Source organism: Varroa destructor, unplaced genomic scaffold, assembly GCF_002443255.2.
Source record: "Varroa destructor unplaced genomic scaffold, Vdes_3.0 BEIS01000002.1, whole genome shotgun sequence".
Lineage (NCBI taxonomy): Eukaryota > Metazoa > Arthropoda > Arachnida > Mesostigmata > Varroidae > Varroa > Varroa destructor.
This window is the reverse complement of record NW_019211455.1, coordinates 12,291,005-12,311,486: the sequence shown is the minus strand read 5'-3', so window position 1 is coordinate 12,311,486 and position 20,482 is coordinate 12,291,005. Positions and strand designations below refer to the sequence as shown.

The following is a 20,482-nucleotide window of genomic DNA, read 5'->3' as shown; positions in this document are numbered from 1 at the left end:
TGTGGGTTTTGTTTTATTTTAGATGTTATAAATTTAAGTTGGCTAGTCATGCGATCGCGTGTCTCGTTGTCTGAACGCTGAAGTGTTTAATCCAAAATCAGTCCTTGGAGTGATTCTATAGTTGCGGCAATTAGTACTGAACGCAGTACGAGTATTTTATATTCTTTTTGTTTGTATTATATCTATATATATTTCATAGAGTAGCTATATTTGATGTTATTTTAGCAGACGTCAAGACGTATCCGAACACCGTATATCCATCCATATATGTGAATATGTGTAACACTCGTATTGAGCGACATTCGACCGATAGGGGCTAACTACGATACGTCACCTATTTAATAGATCCAGTGGTGGTATCACATCTTTTGTCTGCTCGAACCCTCCGCGTTTTGAACTAGTTCTGAAGATTTTTGTCCAGGTATTATTTGATCCCATATCTTGACATGTTCTTTACGGGTCAGTATACGTATGGAGAGAGAATTATATACGGATGTACGTAAATCAAAGTACGACCTGGAAAAATGACAATGAAAGACTGTTGACCTCATATAGAAGTTTTTTCCACGATTTTCTGTTGGTCCGCAACGTCCGTTCAGTCTTGGATATCGTCACGCATGTTTCGAGCAAGAACGCCGAAAATCTAGCCCAAGATCGAAAAAAAAAAAATGACTGTCATACGCAATACTGACATGAAGATTAACGATAAGCGTGAACACAAATTACTACACTTGTCGCAATCACCATGGTCACCATCGTCACCGCCGTTAACACTAGACGTCGCCAGGTAACATGCGCGGGCGGTTATGATTATCATATTGTAATTTTTTCCTCAAATTCCCACGGACGCGCGGCGGCCGTCAGGCGAATGTTACGGTTGCTGGGGACGTTCCGCCCAGACAGATCCGTAGCGCTTCTATTAAAAAGCGTTATGGATCTGCCGAGAACCGCGTGTGAAACTCCGAACGCTAGCATACGGCTGCAATAGGAAATACTGGATCGCCCCGCTAACCAGAGGCGACAAGCAGACTCCATTGAGGCTGCTTTACTGTTTGATGAATCAAGGCGAGGGTTCATTGAAAAGGGGTGGTGGCATTGATAACAAGACGAGCAGGTACGAACAGAAAAAGAAAAGGCACTTAAAGCAACACACGTATAAGCAGTTTGTAGGGAGCCCGCAATTGCGCCAGTCACGCATGTCCTATCCTCTTGTTGCCTACGACGACGAATATTGGTATAGATGCAGGTGAGACATCAACTCAAGCGGACGATGGAGCAGATAAAACGAGATCTTGATCAAAATGGCCTAATATTCTTTTCTGTTTCACAACAATCATGTGTATGTATATGTATAAGAGGAAATGTGTGCACAATACCATGAGATTGACGACAAAGGAAAAGAGTGAATGTCATGCTTTCGCATCACTATTGCAAGTTAAATAAAGCCTACGAATTAGTTCTTAGTTACATAGTTATTTATTCCCGATCATCGTAGAGTTTAGTTCGTTATCTATTTGGGTGGAAAATTTTGCTCATTCTTTATCAGTCAGCTGGTCCAAAGATAGAGCATGGCACGTTTTACCGGTTATTAGTGTTACTTATTTAGGTTGCTGTTTCATGGATCTTTTCTGATGCTGCTGCTGCTGGTGATGGAGCTCAGTGTGAGTAGTCCGGGCTCCAGTTTCGAACTAACACATTTCGTTTTGCCTGAAGATTCGCGAAGGCATTGAATCTTCGGATGGGTCAATAACAGCCGCTCATTGCACAGCTGTATTTTTGCTAAGCATCAAAGTACGTGCGGAAACTGGTCCGCGTGAGAAGCCCAGAACGTTCAACTGGTCAGTTACACAGTTTGTGTAGGAAGATACTCGTTCTGCTCCGCACTACAAGTGCCTTGTGCAGCCAGGTCAATCGAATTATGCAGTCTTGCCCGAAACAACGAAACGCGTCTTCGTTTGCCTGCCGTTGAACAGGACGACAGCATAATACTCCCTTGAAGCGCTTAGTTTACCTCGGAGGATACACAAGAGTATTTTGACATAGTTTTCGATAATGGCAAAAAAAAAAAGCAAAAACACTGACGGGAATCATTAGAATGACATAACCGCGCGATTAATCGATTTGATATATATGCACATATTCTTCGACGTTTGGAAGATCAATATTAGCGTTCAGAAAATTGCGAAGAACGACGATTTTGTGAAGGAATCGAACAACTTACATACAAAGCCTATTATCTATATTTCTAGGGAAGAGATTCTCTTATAACTGGCAAAGGCTACTAAATGGGCCGGCATCTTACGCCGAACCCTCCGGTCCAGAGACGTAGACAATTAGATGTTTCTCAAATGAATCGTATTTATGCGCGGCAACTCTCAGGGAACCGCTGGCACCATGCCACGCGTGCCAACAGCCACGATCGCACCCAACATTATGAATGTCATAGATGTTAATCTAAGTAATTTTTATATAGGATTTATGTAGTTTCATTCATTGGGTGTCTTCTTCCGAAGGACAGGCAACTTACCTCTTTACGTCTTGCATCCCTCTCCTATTGACCGCAATTAAGGCATTGTCTAAGCATAATAGAAGAGAAATACTATCTAATTATACCGTTATATCTATCTATTTCACTGCATCACATAGTAAGATGTAACAACCATTGGCTTCATTTAGTCGAGCTGCTTATAATTATAGCGGAGGCACAATTCATCGATTGAGGAATCGCATGTTATAACCGACATCCCTCGATTAGCTCAATGCAAACATATTTGCTTGCCTCTGCTGAGATAAATGGTGACGCCATTTTGCATTTCGGTCTGGGGCAGCTCTTACATCATAAACCTATTTATTATTCGTTGGCACGAACCTAAAAAACTACGTACGGTCTGTAGTGCCTGCACAAGCGTGTTTGCTTTAGCAGGTCCTGGCAAAAATTATTTTCTTCTTATTCAGAATATCCATACGACTGCAGACGCTTAGATCATTTTGTTCTGCATGAAGTTGTTGACAGACGTATGTTTTACGTACGACTTATACAATCTCTGCTTCGCCAATTACTTGCGTATAATCTACATCAGAGATAATTTCGAGTCTTAGCTAATTGTTAAAGGAAAAATCTGGTACTCTCGCTTGTGGACTTGTATCCCTTAAACATATGTGTGATGCTTTTTTTTTTTCCATTCGTAGACAACTCAGTCAAAAGTGTGTAATAATAGATATAAATATAAGGACGAATCGAAAATTGGACTGTGGCAGACAGCAGTAATGGGGGTATCACTATGATAAACTGAACTTATATAAGACAGGTGAAGTGCAATACTGGCGTATTTATTATGGAGTACCTCACTTGGATTACTACGAAACTTTACATATATATATATAACAGCATTCTTCCAACACGAGTGGAAGTCCACACGGTTTCCTATGTGTCCCGTATCCGTAATGATACTAGGAATGTAAGCTCGATCAACTGCAGAATCAAGAAGCCGATTCCCGTCAGAAATATTGATATATTGTAGATGACAACGCTTTTACATACTTGTACATATTAGATGTGCAGTACGTCCGCAAATGTCCATTTAAAAAATTCATCTGCAGAGGTCGCAAAGTGTGCAAATGGCACATAGCCTGTGGCGCTGCGGAGTGCCTCAAATACAGATTGGAGACTGTCCCCCATCCTGTAGCCCCTTTCAACTTTATAGGATAGCGTCACTTTCTAAACGCCCCATACTTTAGCTCTACTCGACGCAGGACTCCGCTGAACAGCATCTAACAATAAGCCATAGAACTTATTCACACGGTTTTTTATTATAAGCTCTATACGAGCATTACATACATATTATAGAGACATCTTTGACATGTTCTTGGATTGCGCCATACAAAGTTAATACTTTATAACGCCATCTTCTACTGCTGATTACGTTGTGTATCCGAATAACACACAATATCGGGATTGGACGAGCAATTTATAGTGGCTTTGCTTGTGTGCGTTTCCCTACGAGTTGTTCTACTTGCGGTGAGAAAAAAATTAAGATGGAATGGGACGGGCCACTGGGGGGGTAATAACAATAATCACCACAATGAGACGGCATATTAGTAATGATAAAGAAAACAATTCTGCCATGTGTTTTCTTACCGTAGCAGCTGCTCGAGATAAAAAGCCAATATTTCTGGGGCACTTAGAGGACCAGCAGGGCTATAAGTATAGTATTTGATGATTCATGGGCACTCAATCATCCTCTTGCGAAAATTCAATTTGTCGGCTGCTTTAGATGTGACGGCTTTATGGAATCGACTATAAATTTGAGCAGACTGTGTAGAGAGCTTTGCACCATTCCACAGAACAAATATTAATTGACTGCAATAACATCTTGATAATGACTTATATACAATGTATATTGTATATATAGAGCTTCTGAATAAGTCGCAACATAGCAGCTATTATAGATATCCTTTTCCTGACAGGGATTAGTAGCAAGCTAGTTGGGAACTTAACAAGCCAGCTTTTTCTCGCTGTCTATAAAGCATTGAAGATGATGCCTGCTTATGGCGGATATACGTTCTTAACTATCTTGAAGAAATTTATATGAAAGGGAAATCTAAACTTATTTAGATGTTAGACCTGATAAACGAGTGTGGCACGAGTTTAGAGACAAAGTTCTAGATCCAATAAAATTTGACCGTGTCTCGGGCATGGTTCCCGTGCTTTAAAATGGCGAGACTTTTCGAGGACGCAAGTCCAGCCTTTGACCTCAAACAAAAGTAGTAGAAGTTTTATTAACATAACGTGTTTATCTGTCCATACGACAGTTCCGAGTCACCTGACTTAGGATCTGTCGAACCGTCGTACGCGTTGTTATCTATAATTGGCCCGAATTGTGCTCGAATACAATTATTATCCTGATAGAATAAAAGAGGCCCGTATTTATACAGTCCTAGGTTTCGTTTGCCATTTAATGACTACTCTCATATAATATATAATTCAGTAATTGGAACAGAGCACGTAAAATATACCTGAGATAGAATCTTGGACGCGATCGTTCTTTCTAGATATTATATAATAGATCGAGCGTCGGAAGTGATTTCACAAAACGTTCAATTTTGGTTTAAATGATTCCTCAACCGTTACACTAAGCTTTCGGTTTTAAAATAAAGGAGTGCATACTCCATCTTTTTTTTTTTTTTTTTTGCAGATCTGCAACCATTGCCTCCACGAAGCCCAACACAAGAGTAGTCTAATTACGGCAGCGTAGCAGAAGCCGCTGATAAAAAGTAATTGCCACGAAGGCGACAAACAGTTACCTAGGGAGAGAAGTAACGGCCCTGGAATAACGCTTTCCGCGACGTCATCGGTAATCATTGTTGCTACAGGCATGGTAAAATCGAATAGACATGAAAATAGTACAGCATGGATCACTTGTTGACCCCAAGACAACACCTTCGAAAGTCCCGAATAAGAAGCGTGCGCATCTTCTAGGAAAGTCGCACAGTTCGACAATTGCGGAAATATAGCATAGTAGGGACCATTCACGCGGGTTCGATACATTCGAGTTGGCCTCGCGTAGCCGATGTGGGCGCACATGTTTCTTCCATAAATTTAATTTTCATAAACTCTAATAAATAAACTATAAACACAATATACTTTGTTTAGGATCTATTCGCAAAATAGAGTATTAATATTTATTTAACAACGAAAGATGTACTAATAGTTGATCTGTGTTGATTGTTCATTGTTGAGTACGAAGAAACGTTTACAAAATTGATAAACTCAATTCATACTCATCACAGTCAAGCTATACTGCTACTTAGTCTAATATATATAATGTGGGCAAAAAGCCCTTGACGGTTCAAAACTCTAACAGAAACCAGTAATTTTTCTAACCGAGTTTGGGTTTTTCAAGTTTTAGGCATCGTTCAAATAGGCGATATGTACTCTGCGTCCAGCCTATCGCCGAGCATGAACATGCGTAGGTATCTGCTCCCCTCTTAAAAATTACGTGAAACAAAACTAACATCGAATTCCTGGCACATCTCTACTAAATTCAAATCTTTCTCGTTGTTTGTCTGGTATGTAGTTAATTATAATTACAATTAGTTAATTAATCAATGTTGCGATTTCACAAATATGGCTATTTTACTATTGAGAAGTAAGGAGCTAGCTGGAAGTAATATCGACGACCACTACGCGGTTAGTTCAGTGCTGCTATCATATTATATAGAGCGATTATCTCATCAGTTATGACTCAAGCAGAACAGAAAAATAAACCAACAAAAACGTAAAATACCGCCTAGCGTAACGGAAAGGATCCGAGGCAGTGGATCGTGCACGTGAGTAGCGACGTAAAATTACGACGTAAGCACGATAGGTTCATTTTTGTGGACAGTGTGCTTTGTTGTATTAGAACATTATCACTGAAAGGACGCCAGTGTTCCATGGTTAGTCTGTGAGCGGATTGCATGTTCAGCATCTGTCCAAATGAATTAAACATTGCAGATGAAGCTTCATTCTCTTCCATTCTTAATAATACACTGATCATCTGTCAACAAGTGGCCTTTATCTTCCGTTCGCATGAACTATACGGTGTGGCGTGTTTCTTCCAAGCGCATACGAAATGGCTATAGTACGTGGCGCACAAGACCTCGTATTCTCTAACTTTGCGTACGATTCCTAAAACAGCGAGCGTTTTTTTTACAGAGAACATGACCAGATCGTGGAAATCTATTCGAAGAACATCGCGGTCCATTGCTGCAATGTAAACACCTTGCTGATACATGCATTCAATACGGACACACTGCGATTCTACAGGGTACTACAGACTCCTTACATATCCAGACACCGTTGCAGCGAATATTTTCTGTAATTTTCTGCGTACGTTTGTTATACGCACCGGTCATCTTATGTCTATATCCATCCGAAAGTCAGTTTCTCCCCCATGTGGTTTCATGTGATATCTATGCCATACGATTAATGGAGTGATTACATAGTCATCCGTACTTCCTATGACAGTACGCTTTCCCTGATAAAGTCAAGACTCATTTGTGACAACGCCGCCTCGTGTCGGCGTGTCTCTCGTATCCTATATATATGCCGCCGTTCATCTCTGCCAACATGTTGCTGACAAAAACGATTGATCTACAGACCAGCAGGGCGCGTATCAACGAGGGACGAAAACACTCCACCGAGAAATAGTTGCAATGATTCCGAATGCTGAACGAGTCCATTGTTAAAATGATATGGCCATCATAGCAACAGCAGCAGTAAGCGGTGGGCGCCATTTTTAAAACGATTGTTTTATTGAGAAAAAGTAACAGAAGGAACTGCCGCGTATCGATGCAGACGATGATTGACGGTCATTATGTCTGTTCATTGTTTACAACGCCCCTTCTTGACAAAAACATATTTTTACTGTTTATGTTAAAATGAGGATTAAACCTATCTGGGCTGAAGGAGTCACGATCGGCCAGTTTTTGTTGCGATGTACTGGCAAAGGACGAATCAGGGACACTTGAATTGTCGCTAAAAGTTTGGCCTCGAGCTATCAGATTTTCATTTTGCGTATCCGTGATTAATTTATCGTATTCTAAAAAAATTTTGCATCGCCACAATTATATCAACTGGAAGCAGTGGGCCGGCTGAGATACTAGTTTCACTCTAAATTTATCACACGTCCAGTTCAACATATGCCTCTGCTAAACTAACCTAGGGACGATTTGATAAGGTAAGTTTAACCGGGCCATTTTCAAAGCAAGCCTTAAACTGGATTGTAACGTTACATTTCTGATACAACTTCATTTATGAGCTGTGCATAAATCGAATCAGATGCATGAGTGGCATCTCCCGCACGTTTCGAAAGGGCATCGGTGAGTGACGTATTTATTTAATGAGACTACTACTCACGTCGATTACGGGGCTTCAACCATCCGCAGACCCCATGTCCAAATATTCCCATTCATATTTTTGAACGCCTTTTTAGTAACGACGTTAGACGGGTCAGCGTTGTTCTCTCAACAGCTGTTAGATCCTCGCTCGATCACAGCACGTCTATGGAATAGAAATCCAGCGCAGTTAAATCTAAACCGGGACGTCTCCCGGAGCGGAAGTTTCTACCATTCGTTCCGCATTCGTAATGAACGTTTGCTCCTCGAACAGTTCAAAGGCAGCTAAGACAAATCGAGTGTTTTGGCTATATCGTCCGCAAAAAGCTTCTATTTTTCTTTTTTCAGTTCAAGCACTAATCAGCCTAAGCGCTAAGTTAAGCCGCTACGACACGTGTTGAGAACAGCGTATCGTCAGGAATGTATCTTTGTGCCTTGTTCAGAAGTGAAGCTCGTGTAGCGGTTATCCTATTGCGTATTCCTTGTTCTGCAATACAAGAACGTGCTTCCGTCTCCTTACCAGTTCTATGCTTAGTCGCACTACGGTAAATTATCGGGCATTTTCGATTTCGGTCGTGCTTCGACTCCCGCGAACACTTCGGACAATAGCTGATACATGATATCCTAACGACGAGCCTTCCGCGTTTGCCGTCATGGGGCGCCATTGTGCCCTAAATCAAGGAACAGTTTCCTTTCAGTATTAATAATAATAGCGGACGAACGAATGTTCCCTGCGGGAGACCGCTGGCCAAATTCAATACGATATGCGGCTGTCAGCCTGTGAATTTGTTAGAGGGCAGACTTCACTCACCCCCGTTTCGAAATATGACACATTTTGCTCAACATCAAGGTGCTGCGAAGCGTGCCTACACTGTATCGTAGAGAGTCACGTATAGATGCGACACTGAAACGTTATATGTACGCACATGATTGCCACCTGTACACACAATTCAACCTAATGAAACGAGTTCTGTTTCGCACTTTCTAAATGAGTACCAGTGAGAGATTGATGCCACGTCCACGTTATCAGGTCACGACTGGCCGGCTCGTTTCCTTGAGTAGTGCCTAACTTCATGTTACGATTGCACAGAACAGAAATGCCGCCGGCACTTATCAGTTTTCGACGGCACAGTTGAAAAAGGCATTGGTTTGTTCACGCCTCTGTAACAACCTCTCGATGAAGTCTCTGCATCATTCATTCTGCCCGTTCATTCTGTATCTGAAAGTAACGCTATATTATTAATCAAACTGAACGTACGAATCAACTTTCATAGGATTCCTTCCATGTATACGAGCTTCGTATCGATGGCAAAAAAAAAAAAAAAAAGCAAACATGGGATAGTTTTATAGTTTTCACACTGGATGGTAACTGAAAATGATGCGTTTTCCTGCGCTGTTCGATCGAACAATGAAACAATGCCACGAACACGATAACCAAATTATAATATTTTATCAACACGTGTTGCACAGAAGGCCTTTTACGGATCATTGTTTGAGATACAAATCTGTAGGTACGGATATTTTTCTGACGAGTTGATAGTTAAGCAGAAATATATATATATATATATATGCAGTAATACGGAAATCGCTATAGATAACGTTGTTGTGTATTATGTCGTCGTATATATATTTGGCTAGAAAAACAAGCGATCCGGTACCGCCGAGAGCTGTTTTCGATTGCTCAATTGGCAAAACCGAGGCAACCTACGCGGGCCTATCGCTGGCTCATCGGCGTTTTTCGCTGCTATCTTAGGAGGAAATTTAATCGATCACTTACACAGATTATAGGTGTCATAATTTATGCAGCAGACCTTGAAGCCCAGTCTGGTGCTAGAAGCGATATCACCGTCAGATGTCGCTTTTCGATTCGAAATTATCCTATAATATTTTTTTGTTATAAAAACTATCGTTTGTACGTTGCTGATTCTTTGTTGGTACCGCAACAATGGCTAGCAAGTTCTGATTCATAACTATGATAAGTTAGCACTGTACGCTATTCATTGAACGGCTTTAGTAGTTACGTATATATCTTCATGCGCGCGACAACTTAGCCATCTTTGAATTCTAATATTTTTACATTAGGATGTGTGATATATCTAGCAAGTGTATATATATTTACATCTCATCGGGCAGTGTACCTTAAATATCGCTGACTATATTGATGCAGGTTACGTACGGAGTGAGCCGTAAGAGCCGCAGACAAATAGGGAAAGCCTGTCAGCGCAACCTGCGAAAACATCTCTGCGCAAATTGTGCCATTTTATAATTAAAATACGATTAGTAAATTAAAAGTTACATATACTAATGATGATCGTGCGTGTTCAGGATCCTTGTGTTTTTTCGAAGCGTCTCCCTTGAAATAGGCGAACATGGAAAGTTTCAAAACTAGTATGTATCACATATACGAAACGTTTCACGAAATCGACACAATCTATGACTGGAAATTGGCTGCTAACATAGCACGAGTGCATTGCGCACTCGCAGGAAGCGGCTGAGATTTGGGGCATTTTATACATGAACTTCAAGATGGCGTCTTCTCTAGATCTCGATCGAACGTCTTGCTATTCGTTGTTATGGCAATACCAGGAAGCACGCGACTGACTGAAGCAGTGAACTGGATGGTGTCATTGGGTCAGCACTGTTATTTCATATGGAACATATAGATACGGGTTGTTCCATGACTTGTACGTGCAGCAAAGGTGCCGAATCGATATTAACCGTAAAAACTCTGCAGAGTTTTTCGTTGTAAAGCTGTGTTTCTGCAGGCCAATGGCCGGATAAGTGAAAAAGATCCCGCGTGTCCTTCACAGGCTTCACTGGCAATTTGCAAAATTTTTGTTGAATTTTTCGCCTGACCAGCAGACACTTGTTAAGGTAAAGTCACTTACGTTACCTATGGCCATATTACGTCTCGTATTACGTAAGAAATATGAAGGTTCCGCCGCACATTCGTTCGCGTTCCACTTTAAGAAAATGTATTATCCAATATGGATATTCAAACATCCGCAACAAGCGCCCCTTCAGTTACAAGTTTATAGCATTTTGAGATCAAAACTCTATGCAGAAAGTTTACGGCACGCCTGCCGAGCTGATATTAAATCTAATTCTTCCTAAGAAAATCGAAAAGCTACCCAAGCAATGCGCGGTTAATCACCTGGGATATGTCCGAAATGCAAATTGGGCGTACTAAAGAGAAACACGGTACGAGTAGAAGGTCATACACGGCCGGATAACCTTTCTATTTAAACCACCTTGATAAATGTTCTATTTCCGTGTGAGTTTCTAGATTCTTGCGTAATAGGATGATTAAACCTCAATCAGTAAACATGGTTATCACGGCTATTTGTTGGGATAGGATAGCGGTTTCTGGCAAACAAATTGTACTCGCAGGTCAGCAAGCGATAGGCATGTGGTCCACCCGTGTATGGAAGTATTTCGCCATTAAAATACTATCACTTACTGATAAGTACCCGTAACAAGTCATCTGCCACGTCATACAGATGACAGGAGAGTCCTGTTATAAAGAGCAGCGTGTCTTTCCTGCACACTGAATATCTATCCCATAATGGCTGACTATAGCCACTCGACCGAAGACCTATGACGAGCTATATATATGTGGGATGCTGCTATATTATCACTTTTAACGTCACCATTCATGATGACTCCTGTAATGAGCAAGAGTACGATGTTCACAATCAAATTTAGCAATACCCAAAAAATTTAATTAATTTACATTTGATCTAGTTAGGAAAAAGTGTCTATAATTCAATTGCCATTGTCATCGCTTTTGTTTCCGCTCTAATCAAGCCCTTGAAGAGAGAGAAAGCTAGAGAGAAAACCAGTTATTGCCTTGCTATGGAAACTCACTGTTCAAATTAGAGTTTGGCACGTACAGATTGATGTCAAGCATTGCTTCTAAGCCGTTGGTAGGTTCGTCGGTCTGCAGGTATGGGGGCGATCGTAGGGCACTGTTATACTACAAGTATTAGGGCCGAGATACACCCGCGAGAGAGAGAGAGCAAGACAGAGCCAAGAGACGCGACAGTCGGTCGGTACCAGCCACCGTTGGATGTCTGTACATCTTCGTTCTATGCTGAATACCGGATAACGTGGGTCGGCTGTCCTCGACTGGTCTCATCCTGTGCCCACTGGCCGTCGTGGCCAGTTGCTTGGCGTTTGCCTGTCTGTGGCCATCTCTAGCTGTCTGGGCGCCGGGCGCCAAGCACCGCAGAAGCAGTAGTAAGCCGAGGGAAAGGGCAATTCGTTGATCCCCTCGCCGCCGTCCCGAGGCATCACTCTGGTGGCATCGCGAGCAGGGACCGTTCACTCGGCATCCGTCTCTTCCCAGCCAGCCTCAGCGCGCAGCGTCGATCGTTGAGGGCCGAGTTGCGGGCTCCCCGCCGCAGAGACCCGCCGCAAACCAACAGACCAGCCAGCCAACGAGACGACTGACTGTCAGCGAGCGTCCGGCTGACCGCCCACTGACGGCAACCACGGTCCCGCCACGATTATCGCCATCCAAACGAGTGCTAGTTTAACTGGTTTAGCTAGAACCAGACGAACGGGCGTGTACAGACAGAAAAGCTCAACTACCTTTACTGTATCCATTGGTAAAAACAGCAAGGTTCGTTAATTTATTGATACAAGGAGCAGTCATTCGTGGTTCCAGAGGCGGCTGTCGGCTGTAACGTCAAAATGCCACGTGCCGATAACAGCAGCAGCAGCAGCAGCAGCAGCAACAACAACAAAGGATCAAGTCCGCCGGCTTGCGCTGTCACCTACACTGCCCCACAGCTACCTTACTTTATCTTAGGTTAAGGGATACATGTGCCAAACTTAAAATCAAGGAACTACTTACTTAGGAAGAGTTTAGCCGCCGACATAGTGGTAACGGTCAGGCCGAGCACGCCGCTATCGGCTGTCATCGCGGTTGTCGCTTTTCGTAAGAAGAGAACCGCGCGTAGCGCCGTTTGCGCGGAAACGTAACTCCTGGAACGGGCTGCCAGATCGACGATTTAGGAACAATACGCAAAGGGATCGAAACGCACGAAAAAAAGGCAACAGCTGTTGTAGCGTCGAGCATACGGCAATCGTCTGTATCCAGGCAAAATTACAAAGATTCGTAACATTTTCAACAAGCGAAATACGTCTTAGGAACCTAGGAAACAGCTGTAAGGAAAAGGCTGGTGTGATTTTACGATTTGGGTTGGCGTGTCTGTATCTGTACGGTATGTGTGTTCCATCGGAAGCTTTTCCAACGTCTATAAAGGCGAGAAGCGCATTTAAGATGTGTACAAAATCCAGCTAGTTCCACTAAACTCGTAATGATAACAAGCTTCCTATCCACTCTAATAATTTAGATGGGAGCGGCGATAATAACTTAGAGCAGAATTATGCTGTGATACTGCCAAGGATTGTGTGTGCCTTCTCGGATATATACAAATACCTATTCATATAGTGCTCGTTAATGAGATACAGTGCTTTCTCTATAAAGCGCCACACGCTATAAAGGCAATATATACGTAAATTACTTCTACTAATCAAGAATAACTTTGATCAGAGCGTTTATTCAAGGTGAGCTTCGTTTCCTTTTACTATTTTTTTTTCTGATAGCTTTCAGTCACTTTCATCTAAAAAAAAACGTAAAAAACTACACTCGGACAGCTTGAAATTCACAAAAAAAAAGTATGATACAGTCCTAATTTCACTATAGAGCATACTGGTCGATAATAAAAAGTTAAATTTTCCCATAAATCAACACTCAAAAAAGGTTCGACATCGGAACGGTGTTTGTTGCTTTTAAACATGCATCTATATATCTGTACTATAATATGCAAACAGTTTTTTTGTCGTGGGCATTGCGCTACTCGGCGAAAATTGTACCTTTCGTTTACAATTAAATAGACATAGCTTACTTGTTTTTCTTTTAGTAACACTTTTCAAGCTCTCAGACCTATTCGGTGCTTCCTATTGGGGGTCGTTGGGCAGGGGGGCAAGTGATGTTGGCACTTACAGCGGTTCAGGCTTTGTCGTCAGTTGGTACGGTTAGGTCAGGCCAAAACGTTCATCTTCACCTTGTTGACGATTCCACACCAGCGTCCGTACTTTGCCAACGGAGCTACGGGTCCTAGACAAAAGCGACGCTATCTTGAAAACAAACAAACGTCCGTTCCTGCAAGGCCGATTCGCATAATTCAATGTGCCGGACAACTGACTACCATAGTCTATTTCGGCAGATAGATAGGCACATCAAGGTAGAGGAATTCAATTTTTCGTTCCGTCGACCTACGATTAGCACGTGCAAACAATCGTGATGAGTTACGTGTGCGTGAAGCTGTTACGGTATTTTTTTTTTCGCTCTTACGAATATCGTTATTATGATATAATGTACATATAGCACTCTACCATAGAGACAGTACCCATAGCACACCAGTCTCATGCAGTTGATAAATTCTTCCAGGATGCGTAGCATTTTTTTCGTCTTTTTTTTCTTTTAATAGTAAACATTGGCCAACGTGCCGTATCACAGGCCGGCTAGTATTACGCCGACCGCTTCTGGCGCCGATACTGCTGCTACCGGTAATAGATAGACCGTTGTCTTCATTAAGCCACCAAGACGCTTAGTGGTGCAGCAAATGGCCCCGTCAGGTCTGTTTTTCTCTTAGATTTGTTAACGAATGTCTGTTGGCGCGTCGCCACCGCCTATTAGAGTCTGGAGTTCGACCTGGAGATATAAGGTGATGAATTCGCAAAGCTCAACAGAGAGAGCTGCGAAATGCTAAAGGAGATCGGAAGGGAGAAAACCCGTGACGAGAGCGTGTTATGGCCGCAGCTGTTATTGGTACCCTTGCTGTTTTTGCCGCGGCAGACAGTGGAGAAGAACTAGATAAAACGCGCACGCAAGCGACGATGCCGGTCCTGCTGCTAATACGGCCGACATCCAAGTCTATCAGTTTGTCCGTTGTTTTGCCTGCCTGGGTCCCCTGATTTTTGCCAGGTCGATCATCAGACGCATCATCGATCGATGTTCGAGAGAGGAGTTCATGCCACGGCAAAGAACTTTAGGCTTTCTTTCGCTTTGGGCATACGCACTGTGATGTTAGTACATGTTTTTCGAGATGTACCTTTATTTGTTCGTGTATGGCTGTGTGCTGTGTATATTGGTCTATGACGCTGCAGGAAAATACTTTGAAATAGCCGCATGTTACTGCTGCTATTGTCGTCAGACCCTTAAAGCCTCATCGGCTCGTGACCTCGTGTGGGGATGAGCCTTTGCCCCGCAGACGCAAAACGCGGCTCGGCTATCTAGTCATCGATAACAAATTACTGTGCCCTACCTTAGTCGCGCGGGCTTTTGCTTTTTCTTTTGCCTCTCTCCATTTCCTGTCCTTCTCTCCACTCCGTGCCATAGCTACAATCAGTATTCGCCTGGTTCAGCTCAGTCAGACTATGTAACAGTCTGTCCCAGTTGATTTGCCTTGTTTCCTTCTCATCTCTGTTGAGTCTAACTGTTGCTTCTACAGCTGCTTCAATGGGCGATGCCGTATTACGGAACAAACTACAGCGAAAATGGGAAGACGGACCGATGAAAGTGATTCGTGGCCAATCCTAGCGTTTACAGTCACTCTACATCTGTGCTGCCCCCTGGTTTTCATCTCGAGTCTATTGTTCTACTAGTCCTCTTAGTTCCTCTAGTGCTCGGATAGAACATACGAACGCCACCTTTTCGCTCTTTTGCGTTTGGTCTTCTCGTGTCAACAGTCGCAGAAATTTACTGTAAAGGCTTGAGGCAAGCCTTGTCTGCCTGGCACTAGAAGATGTTGTCGTGTGGGATATGTTTGGAGACGGGAGGCTTTGTCCATGCCCATCTTAGAACCGTACATGTCAGATCCATCCGGATTCCCTTTGGAGTCTCGCATTTTCTTACTCTTTATGTGAATTTATTGAATGACCCCTTTACTGCAGCTTGGCGAAAGGCTATCTGAGCGACTGCTGGCACTGAACTGGTTGCCACTTGCTGCAGATCTGTTCATTGCTATAAAAACGACAGGGAGAAATAGACAATCTTGTAAAAGACAACGGCTGCTTCTGTTTGTGATCGCCGCCAGCAGCGACCGCAGTAGCGGTGTGTATTTGCCGCAACGACGTCGCGAGCAGTTCCTCCTTGATGGCCTTTCCCCCGGCCATCTCGCTTCAGAGCATTTCCTACCACCCTCGTTTTGCGTTGGTATTAGAACAACAAGAGTTTACGAGCTCTGCTGAGAATCGGAACCATAATAAAGAACACGAAAAAGGATAAGAGCTTAAGACTAGGAATGAACGACAACCACCGCTGGTAATGGCGCTACAACCGCGAGACCACCAAAAATCGGAGACGACACAGGCCTTAGTTTGATGTATCGTATAGACGTATTATCTGACGTGTAGGCGGCCGACCGGTGGGTGCAGACAATAGCGGAACCCCACTGACGCTAGCATCGAATGGCACGTCAGTCACTAAGAACAGGCACGCGGCGTAATTTGATGAGCACCTTTCTAAAGGAGCGATTAGTAGATGACACTGTTTGGTCGCTGCATATACATTATTAGCTGATAGCCTTTGTCTATTCGTGGGGTACTGGGCAATACACGTTGCCACGAAGGTCGAGATTTAAAAGCGACCAGCCTTATGAAAAGTTTCAGATATGTTATTGTAGGTTAGGAGAGGATCAACGTTCGTATGATAACGCACGATCCGCAAAAGACTAGAGTCAACAGGGCGTAGACGCTCAGTCATTATGGCAAGTAAGGTAAGCTACAAATACTGAACATAAAGGTAAAATGGATTTATGCTATAATATTAGCGAAATGTGAACATGTTCTTCAAAGGACCGTCTTTTTTCGCACTGTAGCCACCCACCCACGCGTTGAAAATGACCCTTTTGGTCTCTTTTTATCAGTTGTTTTTAGTTTTTTCTGGCTTTTGCCTATATCCTAGTGTTTAGATGACATACAAATGTGGATCACTACAGCCCTTGACAAGTTTTGCCAACCATCCTAACATGCCGGCAGGTTACTGGCCACTACCAAACGAGACTCCTCTAATTTCTCTCATTCTCTTTTGCTCAGTTTCCTGCTAAAATAGAAGAAAGTAGAGGCAAAACACCCTCGAATAATTACCATTGCCGTCGTCGCTTGCCGAACGGAGAATCATTCTTGCTCGTCTTTCAGATCTAGGCGACAGTTGACCGGTAATTGAGCGATTGAAGAAGGCTTTTTTTCCAGTACTGCGATTGCCGCTCACGGTATAGACGAGTGTTGACGCCCCGCTGCAGACGACGTGTCGGCTGCTCACGCTGCAGCGCGAGGACCACCCGCGTGCGGTTTTCTTGCCGTATGATGAGTGTCTGTGCCCCATCTCTCCGAGTGACAGTGTCACAAGTGTCATAAACGGTGGTTCAAACGTGGAGCTGGCTTGAGCGTACTAATGCGCAGGCTATTTGACGTTCTGCCATTCTCTACATCCCCCTTATCGAAATCTCGTAAAATGGCTGACGCATCTGAACTACTGGAGAGGGGATGGAACGCTCACGCCAATGGTGCTGCCCGGGCTGGTCATCCACAAATTATCGCTGAATGACTAGCTTGCGTCGGATGTTTGATTAATGACATGACCGAGTGTGAAACTGCTGACTTACTGGGTAGCTACAAATGTATTACAGTAAACATTGTATATATATATAGATATATGTGTCCGTATGTATCAAGAGACTTTTGCGTTAGCTTGCATATATACATATTCGTTTGTTCTCTGTACTCACCACTGCCTATTGACACAGCACCCGCGTCCTCAGTGTATGATGATGATAAGAAAAATCAACTATTGATCAACCCTGCAGACGCCAATGTCCTGTATTGAGCTGAACCAATCAATGGACCTTTCTCCTCCGCTAGTCGACACCCGTGCGAAATCTCGATAGCCTAGAAAGGAACGACTCGTTTCTTCTATTCCGCATTGAGACTTTTTTTTTTGCTATTGTTGCTGCTGTCCGTAACAGGTATCACTTATACGGTAACGAGGGAAAAGAGAACGACGTATAGTAATGAAACATCAAATTGGTAGTCTGCGTTCAACAGTAGCAAAACGTTCACGCGATCGGACGACGATTATCGATGGAAGCAGGTGTTGTACCGTGTTGCCGGATGCCGCTGCAGCCGTTCCGTCCCGAAAGCTTGATGGTCAACAAATTGAAATGTTTTCTAGCGCGCTGACGGCGATCAGCAAGGCTTTGTTTACGGTTACCAATGTATCTGCCTAGGCTTTTAGGCTTGCCGCGATTGGTCGTTAATCCACCGTAGCCGACTAGACTGTTTGGCTGGCTAGTCTATGCTGTCTATATCATCGTCGTCCAGATTATACACTTGTGTCAAAAACATCACCTCTATTTGGCAAGAGTTGAGGAGACAATTACGACTAGTTCTAGTGTTGTCTTCGCCGACGCGGGATTCCGCTTTGGTCACCTGCGTTTCTATCGCCCAGCCTACTTATCTTACCGCGCGTACTAGCTGCAGCTGGCGATCTTCGTAGTAAAGGTCAGCGGTGGTGGCAGAGAATTGTCGCGTCGTTGCATTTGTCGTCAGTGTCGCTGCAGATGTTATGGAGTTGCGATTTCTTTGCACTGCTAAAAACAATGAACACGATCGATGACCATAGAGAAAGCAACACTACCGAAGACACCGGCAACGGACGGAACGAACGAATGCGGCAAAATCAGTCAGCCGAAATCTAGAGACATTAAGAAAAAGAGAAAGATGGTCTAATATCGCAAACCATTGCCAGTTATATAACAGGTCCCCGCTTAGCCGTAGTTGGTTTTCACATACATTTCCGGTTTCCTGAGTCTAGAGTGAGGAAAAAAGTTCGTGGGACTGCGTGGAAGAACAGAGATCGACGTCACACGATTCATACGAAATCAGGTTTCGATAACGACAGGTCCGGCGGCGGTACAGAACATAAAGGCTACCCACTGCCGGTGGCACCCAACAAAAACATAGGCTCACGAATATATCTGACGATGATGTAACGCGTACGATTTGATAAGCCGCTGTTGCCGTAAGCTGTAGCGGAAATTGGTCTGAACTTTGTGAAGAAAGAAATGCTCTAGATAGAACAGATGGAAAAAAGTATGTTATACGCTTGATACATTAGTTTATTAATAGCACTCGATTATGTGCCTACGCTAAGCTAGCGGCCTGAATGATTATCCTGACGCTATTCGTATTATTATATATAGAACCAAAGGCTTGAGTCGTTTTGGGTGACCTTTTTTGCGAATTCCATGTTGACTAAATGACGCAAAATATTACTGAGATAAAAGTACGCATTTACTGTTAACGGTTTTGTTAATCAGACCATAAACTCGTTCGTACGGAATGTGAGGTTGTTTTTCCGAGCTGCTTGAGCCGGCGAAATGGCTAAATTTTAGCAGTAGAGGGTCGATAATTCGATGACAAGTTTGAATCGGTCTGACACCGTAAGCTGCGTGGAACTGCCTAAGTTGGTCTAGCGAATCAAAGTGGCCAAAGTTACCGAATTCATACAAGTTAGACGCTTAAATGGTATGTCCATTCGAGACTGATTACTCTGGCCTAGCCTTTTTAAACGTAGAGATTATTTTTTAATCTAGGTATCAAAAAATGAGGAGCGGGTCAAGAGGTAACAGAGTGTATGGCAATCGGAATACTCTTCAGACATTTTTATTCTGGGTCCACTATAAAAACTTCTCAGGCATATAAATAAACGTTCCAACAATGCACGCTCCGTGACACGTTTATAGCACAAGTAATCGAAAACATCGTTCGAAGTGCAAGCGGGATCTTCTCTATTTTTTTATGCTTATCGGCAACAGGTTTTTGAAATCTTCACCTCATTTTAGGACCTCGATATGTTTTATTTTCATGAGCGGCGTCGTGGTCATTTCGTCACTTAATAAACTGTCCGCTTGCTCTCAGCGCTTGATAAGGGATCGTTATCCATTGACTTTCTATATGATTACTTATTTACCTCAAGTAGACTTGCACTAAGGCCAATACATAGGTTCGATTTTACTGAAGGCTGTTACGAAACAAATGATTCCATATACAAGCACTTGACTATTCAGTAACACTACGTGCAAGCCGAATAACTTGGGGAGGGGCCTAACTTAGAATAACTGCTGTACTCTTTGTGTACGCGAGCCAACATGATCCTCCGTCGTCGTCGTCGTCGTCGTCGCCGCCGTCGTCAGATACCCGCAGCTTTCATGCACGTCCGCCCTAGAACGCATCTTCGCCCAGAATCATCGACCGAGGCGTAAAAAGCTGCCTAACTAATCTACGTGTAGGTGCTAAGGGCCGAAAACGAAAGCGCTTCAAAACGAATTGGTCATCAGATGAAAGTTCAAGCATGAAATATCGCCTTTCAGAGTGAAATACTCGGGGTCTGACGAGGGCTGACGTGGTGTAAGCTCAGGCCATTACTATTTAATTAACGGTGAAAGCTAAACTAAACAGAATTGACCTAATTAACTACCTATAGTTGTATCATTGTGGTCTGACACTCATTTGGATTTGATAGACTCCGACG

General features: G+C 43.2%; 1 protein-coding gene and 1 long non-coding RNA gene across 8 annotated transcripts in view; one reads left to right on the top strand and one right to left on the bottom strand.

Annotated features, from left to right (window-relative positions):
- Nucleotides 1–5,641: 5,641 nt before the first annotated feature.
- Nucleotides 5,642–18,842, bottom strand: LOC147757384 (uncharacterized). Of its 5 annotated transcripts, none has more exons than XR_015322131.1 (4): nt 17,679–18,842; nt 13,892–14,050; nt 11,746–12,877; nt 5,642–9,097 (listed from the first exon to the last, which is right to left on the bottom strand). It is a non-coding gene; the product is annotated as an uncharacterized LOC147757384 (long non-coding RNA). The 5 variants fall into 5 exon arrangements; XR_015322133.1 differs by lacking the exon at nt 17,679–18,842 and adding an exon at nt 14,298–14,626; XR_015322129.1 differs by lacking the exon at nt 17,679–18,842 and having other exon boundaries at nt 13,892–14,626.
- Nucleotides 12,871–20,482, top strand: part of LOC111244999 (uncharacterized) — a 35,475-nt gene continuing 27,863 nt past the window's right edge. For 2 of the 3 annotated variants that reach the window (XR_015322122.1, XM_022792674.2), the window contains exon 1: nt 12,871–13,452. The gene's annotated coding sequence lies outside the window, so the exon portion shown is untranslated. Of the gene's footprint in view, nt 13,453–14,566; nt 17,559–20,482 lie in introns of those variants that run through there. The other variant, XM_086981346.1, reaches the window with a different exon arrangement.